The sequence below is a fragment of the Macrobrachium nipponense genome, chromosome 9 (genome assembly GCF_015104395.2).
Source record: "Macrobrachium nipponense isolate FS-2020 chromosome 9, ASM1510439v2, whole genome shotgun sequence".
Taxonomy (NCBI): Eukaryota; Metazoa; Arthropoda; class Malacostraca; order Decapoda; family Palaemonidae; genus Macrobrachium; species Macrobrachium nipponense.
The window spans coordinates 73403798-73412207 of NC_061110.1; the positions used below are offsets into that span (position 1 = coordinate 73403798).

General features: G+C 32.7%; 1 long non-coding RNA gene across 1 annotated transcript; it reads left to right on the forward strand.

The window, feature by feature from the left end:
- Nucleotides 1–1332: 1332 nt before the first annotated feature.
- On the forward strand, nt 1333–7005 carry LOC135218368 (uncharacterized). Its single transcript, XR_010315306.1, has 3 exons — nt 1333–1602; nt 5390–5510; nt 6504–7005. It is a non-coding gene; the product is annotated as an uncharacterized LOC135218368 (long non-coding RNA).
- The last annotated feature ends 1405 nt before the right edge of the window (nt 7006–8410 follow it).

Consider the following 8410-nt stretch of genomic DNA (forward strand, 5'->3'; position numbering starts at 1 on the left):
CCTGTGTTTATATATATATATATATATATATATATATATATATATATATATATATATATACAGTGTGTTTATGTGTGTGTGCGTGTGTGTGTGTAAACACAGGCTATGTGATATCAACCCATTGCCCATTGCCCGGTTTTTTGTTGAATTTGCTAAAAAAACAGAACTTAGGAAGGTGGCCGGTAATAAATTCACAGGAAAAAAAAGAAAGTCACAATTTTGGCAAGGAAAAACGTCACATTAATTTATGGTGGCCGCTAATAACCAAAGGGAAAAATTCACAATATGTCTTCCGGGTCATTATCTTATGATATTTACAGTCTTTAGTTTATGTTTTTACGCTAATCCTAACGTGTTTATTCTCAACACGCAAAGGTAGATTCATACCGGGTTAAAAAAGAAAAAAAAATCCCCAACGAGCTTCTACTAATCACACCGGAAAGGTGGATACATGCTCGGTTAAAACCCTTGAATCCAGTAAAATAAGTCACTGAATAAAGTCTCTACGTCCTGATGACATTTTGACAGACTGCAGCAAAGTCTTTATCCCATATATAAGTAGCCACTGTACTGTGGTTTCCCAATGTGCATGCAGAGATATGTTCATTGTTTGAAGGAACTCCCATTTTTCCTCGTTAAGTACCTATCAAAGTTTTTGCCATTTATTCAGTATTTTCCTTATCACCTATTGCAGCACTCTTAGCAAACTTTTTTTCATTACGAAATTATCTTGGAGTATGATATGAAACCCATAGTAATATTTGTTTAGAATGCAGAGCAACTTACGAAATTTTTATTACAGAATGGTGGAAAAAATGATAACTTGTAATGCGGTTGAGCCCTGTATTAAAGTAGAGTTTAGACTTCCAATGCTGTTCCAGATATACGTTCATTGCCTGAAGGACTTCCATTTTGCCCCGTTTAGTACCCATCAAAGTTTTTTCTATATCTTTAGTATCCTCCTTATCTCATTGCAGTAATCTTGACAAATTTTTTTAAACGCGATACTATATTGGACCATGATATGAAGCCCTTAGGTTATAAAACTAAGTATATATATATATATATGTATATATATATATATATATATATTAATATATATATATATATAATACCGAATCACTACAAATAATTTGAATAACCCGCCTTTTGGTAATATATAATCCTTAAAATGTAAGACCTATAAGTAAGGGTTTCATCCTTATTTACTGCTCGACAATTTACTTCATACACTGAAGAATTTTCATTCTTTTGCAGGATACATTACTGGTAAAAGTTCTCTTATATGGTACGCAGATGCCAATTTCATCAAATAAGCAAGAAGTCATATAAACGCCAAACAAAGCAGTTAGCGAGAGCATCAACAGAACTTGTACTCCCATAAACAAAAGTCAAGGACTCCGCTGTCTTTCTCGTGAATTGTCAGAGATAAAAGAAGGTGACTCTATCGTCCTTGATGGTGACGTCAACAGCAACGGGTACCTCGGGCTCGGCAGTCGGCAAGCGAATTGGATCATCTTATTGGTTGCGTTGGTCACGAATAAGGTTATCGGGCTATTTGTTGTTGTGGTGTGCAGTTTATCGGAGACTACCTGTTGCCTGGTGAGTTTGTTATTCTAGATAAGGTCTATGATTTACATGGAGTTCGGGGTCTCGAAGTTTGTGTGGAATCGTGGTGACTTTAGAGTTTTCCGCGAGAGTGAGTTGCATTTTGCATGTTTAAAATTTTTAAGTTTAAGTTTTCAAATTTTCCAACATCGAAATAGTTGTCGAGTCGGGTGACATTGTGTAATAACTCTTCAACGGAACTTATTTGACTTTATTTTTTTTTATTTTTCATATAAATAAAGTTTGATAGTTTGGTTCTAATGGCTTTAAAAATTTATCTGAATTTATATAATTCTCCTAGTTTTGAAAATTAGTCAGTGTTTTTTGAAGTTCTGTTTATTTAGTTTAGAAACTTTGTAAATATTTTTATTTGGAAACACTGCAAATATGGTTGAAAAGTTGAATGTGAATTTTTTTGGTATATAAAATTTGGACGCAGTAGTTTTATTTTTTTCTTAATCTTTCATGTGATTTTTTTTTAATTTGGATTCTTTTTTTTTTTTTTTTTTTTTTTTTGTGGATGATTTTTTTTTAATTGGATTCTTTTTTTTTTTTTTTTTTTTTTTTTTTTTTTTTTTTTTTTTTTTTTTTTTTTTTTTTTGGGGGGTTGGATAGTGAATAGTATTTTTTTTCGGTGATTCTGTGGAATAACTATGCAAGGAACGTTCCCGTTAATGTGTTTAGTACTAGGCCCTGGCGGTTAATTACAGTCTACCCCCAAAATGTAGCTGTAAATTCTTAAGCAACCCAAATTCTAGAGAACTGTAATTTCCATCGAAATAGCAGACTAGGAGTAATTTTTTTAATCTACCATTTTCTTTTTTGGTTGCAATAGCAGGTTGGTTTTGAATTTGGTTGCGATAGCAGGCGTTTTTTTTTTTTTTTATTTGGTTGCGAATAGCAGGTTTTTTTATTGGTGATGATAGCATTTGCTTTTTTTTTATTTGCTGGTGATAGCATTTTGCTTTTTTTTTTATTTGGTGGTGATAGCAGGCCTTTTTTTTTTTTTTGTGGTGTTTTAGCAGGCTTTTTTTTATTGGTGGTGATAGACTTTTTTTTTTGGTTTTTTTTTTTTATTTGGTGGTGATAGCAGGCTTTTTTTTTTTTGGTGGTGATAGCAGGCTTTTTTTTTATTTGGTGGTGATAGCAGGCTTTTTTTTTATTTGGTGGTGATAGCGGTTTTTTTTTTATTTGGTGGTGATAGCAGGCTTTTTTTTTTATTTGGTGGTGATAGCAGGCTTTTTTTTTAGTTTTTGGGTGGTTGATAGCAGGCTTTTTTTTTTATTTGGTGGTGATGGCAGGCTTTTTTTTTTTTTGGTGGTGATGGCAGGCTTTTTTTTTTTTTTATTTGGTGGTGATAGCAGGGTTTTTTTTTTTTTGGTGGTGATAGCAGGCTTTTTTTCCTTTTGGTGGTGATGGCAGGCTTTTTTATTTTAATTTGGTGGTGATAGCAAGCTTTTTTTATTTGGTGGTGATAGCGGCAGCTTTTTTTTATTTGGTTGGTGATAGTAGGTTTTTTTTTATTTGGTGGTGATAGCAGGCTTTTTTTTATTTGGTGGTGATAGCAGGCTTTTTTTTTATTTGGTGGTGATAGCAGGCTTTTTTTTTATTTGGTGGTGTAGGCAGCTTTTTTTTTATTTGGTGGTGATGGCAGGCTTTTTTTTTTTTATTTGGTGGTGATGCAGGGCTTTTTTATTTGGTGGTGAATAGCAGGCTTTTTTTTTAATTTGGTGGTGGTAGCAGGCTTTTTTTTATTTGTGGTGAATAGCAGGGCTTTTTTTTTAATTTGTGGTGGGTAGCAAGGTTTTTTTAATTTGTGGTGAATGAGCTTGCTTTTTAAAAATTTGGTGTGGTGATAGCAGGCTTGCTTTTTAAAATTTTGGTGGTGGTGATAGCAGGCTTGCTTTTTAAAATTTGGTGGTGGTGATAGCAGGCTTGCTTTTTAAAATTTTTTGGTGGTGGTGATAGCAGGGCTTTGCTTTTAAAATTTGGTGGTGGTGATAGCAGGCTTGCTTTTAAAATTTGGTGGTGGTGATAGCAGGCTTGCTTTTTAAAAATTTGGTGGTGGGGATGCAGGCTTGCTTTTTAAATTTGGTGGTGGTGATAGCAGCTGCTTTTTTAAAATTTTGGTGGTGGTGATAGCAAGGCTTTTTTTGCTTTTTGAAAAAATTTTGTGTGGGTGTAGCTTTTTGGCTTTTTTCGTTTTGAAATTTGGTGGTGGTGATGCAGCGGTTTCTTTTTCTTTTTTGAAATTTGGTGGTGGTGTAGCAGCTTTCTTTCTTTTTGAAATTTGGTGGTGGTGATACAGGCTTTCTTTCTTTTTGGAAATTTTGGTGGTGGTGATGGAGCAGGCTTTCTTTCTTTTTGAAATTTGGTGGTGGTGATAGGCAGGCTTTCTTTCTTTTTGAATTTGGTGGTGGGGTGATAGCAGGCTTTCTTTCTTTTTGAAAATTTGGTTGGTGTGATAGCAGGGCTTTCTTGTTTTTGAAATTTGGTGGGTGGTGATAGCAGGCTTTCTTTTTGAAATTTGGTGGTGGTGATAGCAGGCTTTCTTTCTTTTTGAAATTTGGTGGTGGTGATAGCAGGCTTTCTTTCTTTTTGAAATTTGGTGGTGGTGATAGCAGGCTTTCTTTCTTTTTGAAATTTGGGTGGTCCGTGATTAGGCAGGCTTTCTTTCTTTTGAAATTTGGTGGTGTGATAGCAGGCTTTCTTTTTGAAATTTGGTGGTGGTGATAGCCAGGCCTTTCTTTTTGAAATTTGGTGGTGGTGATAGCCGGCTTTTTCTTTCTTTTTGGGAAATTTTGTGGTGGTGATAGCGGGCTTTCTTTTCTTTTTTGAAATTTGGTGGTGGTGATAGCCCGCTTTCTTCTTTCTTTTTGAATTTGGTGGTGGTGATAGCACTTTTTTTTCTTTTAAAATTCTTTTTGGAAATTTGGTGGTGGTGGTTAGCGGCTTTTTTTTAAAATATGGTGTGATGCAGGCTTTTTTTTTTTTAAATATGGTGGATGAATGGCGAGGCTTTTTTTTCTTTTAAAATATGGTGGTGATGGCAGGGCTTTTTTTTTAAAATATGGCTGGTGATGGCAGGCTTTTTTTAAACAATTTGGGTGATAGGTTTTTTTTTTTATTTTTTGTTTTTATTTTTCTTTAATTGGATGTGAGTTTTTCTTTAGAAATTCGGATGGCATTGTCTTTTAGTTTTGATAACTCTTGATTGACAAAAGTTTTATTTTCATTTGGATGTGAAAAGTTATTTATACTTCTGAGACTTGGATGCATTTTTGCGTTGTGGTAATTTTTTCTTTGGCTTTGTGATAGCGATTAAGTTTTAGTTTCTAATGCTTAGATATAATAGCAGTAGTACTCGTAAGACTATTTTATTTATGATCGTTTGGACATTCATTGGATTTAATTCAATTGAATACCTTACTTGCTGGTGGTCGTGGTCAACTATTAAATATTTGCTTTTATATTTAGTTATCCACAGCGTTATTCCTTGTTAATCTATTTTCATCTAAGATTATGGAACTCTAGTAAGTCATACGTAATTTCTTCGTGGCTGCAAAAATTTCATTCGGGAATCCGTTGATCTGCAATATTTTATGTGCTTTCAAATTAAAATTTACCTATTAGTATCTCTGTAAAATGTACCTATTAGTATCTCTGTATTACTGAAAGTATTGTAAGTATTATAGATACCCTGAAACGGGCAGAGATGACTAGTTATTGTAATATGAGTCTTTTCATTAAAAAATGCTGTAATAATTTTAAAAACTTTCAGATTCTCGTGAAATCAAACCACTCTTAAGGAATTAAGCTTTAGAAAAGGCTAGTAAATTCCTCTTAAACGACTCGGCAATGGATTCTTTCATTACCAGGTTTGGCATAAAGAAAAAGGTGAGGTAGGTATACGACGTAACTAGACGGCAGTATATTAACTATCCATTTTTCCTCCACCCCCTACAGGGGCGGTGCTCCTGTATGGGGTGGAGGCTCCCCTCGTGCCAAGTTCCATAGGTCTTATAGCCTGTGGACAGGTTCGCTGGAGGATTTTTACTTTCAGGTGGTAAATGCATTAGTCTTTGGTATTTTATACACTTAACGCTACTTTACTTGGATTTCAATTTTAAAGAATTTTCAAATATTTGTAGAGTAAGTTTAATGCTTACATTCAACACCCAAGAATTATTTTTTTTTTTATCTTGGAAAGTTTTTAATATATTTTTACATAGGTTTGTAAAATTTAATTGTGAAATTCAATTCTGATAGTACAGAGTTAAGTTACCGTAAGCTAAATGCTTTGTGAGAAGTTTGATTAATAAAATTGTTAATTAATTTTTTGAAGATCAACAGTAATTATCTTAATATGCATATATAATCCTAAACTCAAAGGGAGTCAATTTGACGCCGGAAGTACAGATGCTAAAGTGATCATTCATGATTTCATACAACGAGCACACCTAAATACAATCAAACTTTTATCAGTGAGGGGTTTCACATTATGGTGATGGTAATCAGTCCCGTTAACTGATGCCAGATTATGCTGAGCCCTAACTGTAAATTCCCGGCAAATTGACCTTAGTGGTTTTGCTCGGCAGCTCGAACGTTGGACCTAATATACGTATATTGTTCCTTTAGTCACTTCACTTGTTAGCGGACTTGGTTAACTCTGGTCCCACGATTTCCTTGTGCTACTCTTGCCTAAGTGACAGTTATGTAAAGTGCATACTGAATTTAATGGTGCATACTGAATTTAATGTTTGAAGTTATTCTTCTCTGGTCAGAGGCTTTTTTGTATATGAAGAAATTTATTATTTAAATGATTTCATAAGAACCTTAGTGTAAGTTTTTATTATAATTACTATATTTCTGCCGCATTTCCCTTTTCTTTGCAGGTGGTTTATTGGAACAGCTTTAAGACTAAGTTACTTTACTTAATCAAGAACTTCTGTGCTCATTGCTCTTACTCTAGAATAGTTTGTAAATGAGAAATTGCACCTGGAGTTACTGACAAACTTATGCAGTAAGTTTCAAGCGCCGATTGTTCAAAAGTGTAATTGACATTAAAATTCCAATAAATTACAATAAATGATTCGCGTAAATATAATTTACCTCACCAATAACAGCTATTGCAAAATGTAGGTTTTGCCATAAATTCAGTATTAGATATTTCAAGAACTTAAACCTTGATTAAGTAGGATAAGCTTTTAACTAAACTACTTTGACAAATAAGTTACTATGACTTTTAAAATCGTTAACAATGTAACCTTGGTAGTCAAACGTTGCACATGCATAACCACTTGTTAGTACTAAAGGAAATTATGGTAAACGGAATGGGTGTTATTGCTTAGTTTAATCAAAAAAAACCTGACTTTGTATAATTTAAACGTAAAGTTGGAGGACTGAATATTTCTTGTTTTGAGAAATTTAAGGTGAAAAATTAAGGAACAAACGGAATTGAAGTTGTATAGTTGTAAATTATAACTGTCTACCTATGAGCCTGTTTAAATTTAAGTCCTTAATTCTTGTCTCTATTAAGACCAAATGTTCAATAGTCAATGTAACAAAGCGTTTGTCTTAACGTGAACTTAGCTTTAGGATGGTGTTTATAGAATCTTAAAACCATGGTTTCGCCCTATTTACTTAATGGCAGCAAATATACTAAAATTTAGAGATCTGATTATTTTCTAATCAGATGCTGAACTCCATCTAGAGTTCTTTAAAAGGCAAGCACATTGGAATAACAATGTTCGATGGAAGAAAGGGATTTTCTGTAGAACTTACTTTTTAAAACTAATGACTATAACAGCAGAAGGCTATTAACACAAATTGCTAGTTAAAACAGTTTTTGAACAAAATTGATAAATGACTAAATCTAGTCCTTGATTTTGATTAAAACTAAAAGTATCTTTTAAAAGATATAAGATTGCTTTTGCATTTACGTTAATGAGATAATTTTTGGCATTCCCTAAAGTACTGAAACACCTGAGAGGCAATACAGGTAAAGTATAGATGTTCATTTACACTTGCCTTACCCAGTAGGCTATTTTTATATTGTATATTTTATTCAATTTACTTTTTGTCAATTTCTCTATAAATGAGATTTTTACATGAAGTATCAATAAATTACTGTCCATTTTTAGCATCTTTGATTAAACATGAGTGGTTTTTGGTAATTATAACTTTGGTATTAAATTTCTGGGATATTTGTAAACTTAAATTTTTAGAGGTAAAGATATAAAGTAACTAAAGACTGTTTCTTGGGCACGTATGAAGTATTCATATAAAATTATATTTTTATTTAACCATCGGTTGTCGTAGGTTTAATGGAAACTGAGCTAACTCTTAGGATGTGCGAGGGTCATTCAGCAATTTTTTTTTTTTTTTACAAATTTTAGCGAACTCGCTATGGTTATAAGGCTTCACTTACGTACTTGTTTTTTTTTTTTTTTTTTTTTTTTTTTTTTTTTTTTTTTTTTTTTTTTTTTTTTTTTTTTTTTTTTTTTTTTTTTTCCAGAAACACTTTACAGTAACTGTGCAGTTTGATACAGAAGTAAATTTAAGTAAAAATTTCCAAGTAAGAAGCAAAGATCTGCCACCAATTCAACTAAGCAGAGTAACACTAAAGGGTTTTCAAGAGTCACGAAAATATAAATAAGAAATATAAAAATAAGAAAGGTGAACTGTAAAGTTGTTGTAGTTGCACAACTTACCTCATGGATAACAAATATTAAAAGGTAATTACATGGAGATGGATAAAGAGATAAATAATGGAGCTGAATGAAGGGGGAATATGTATTAG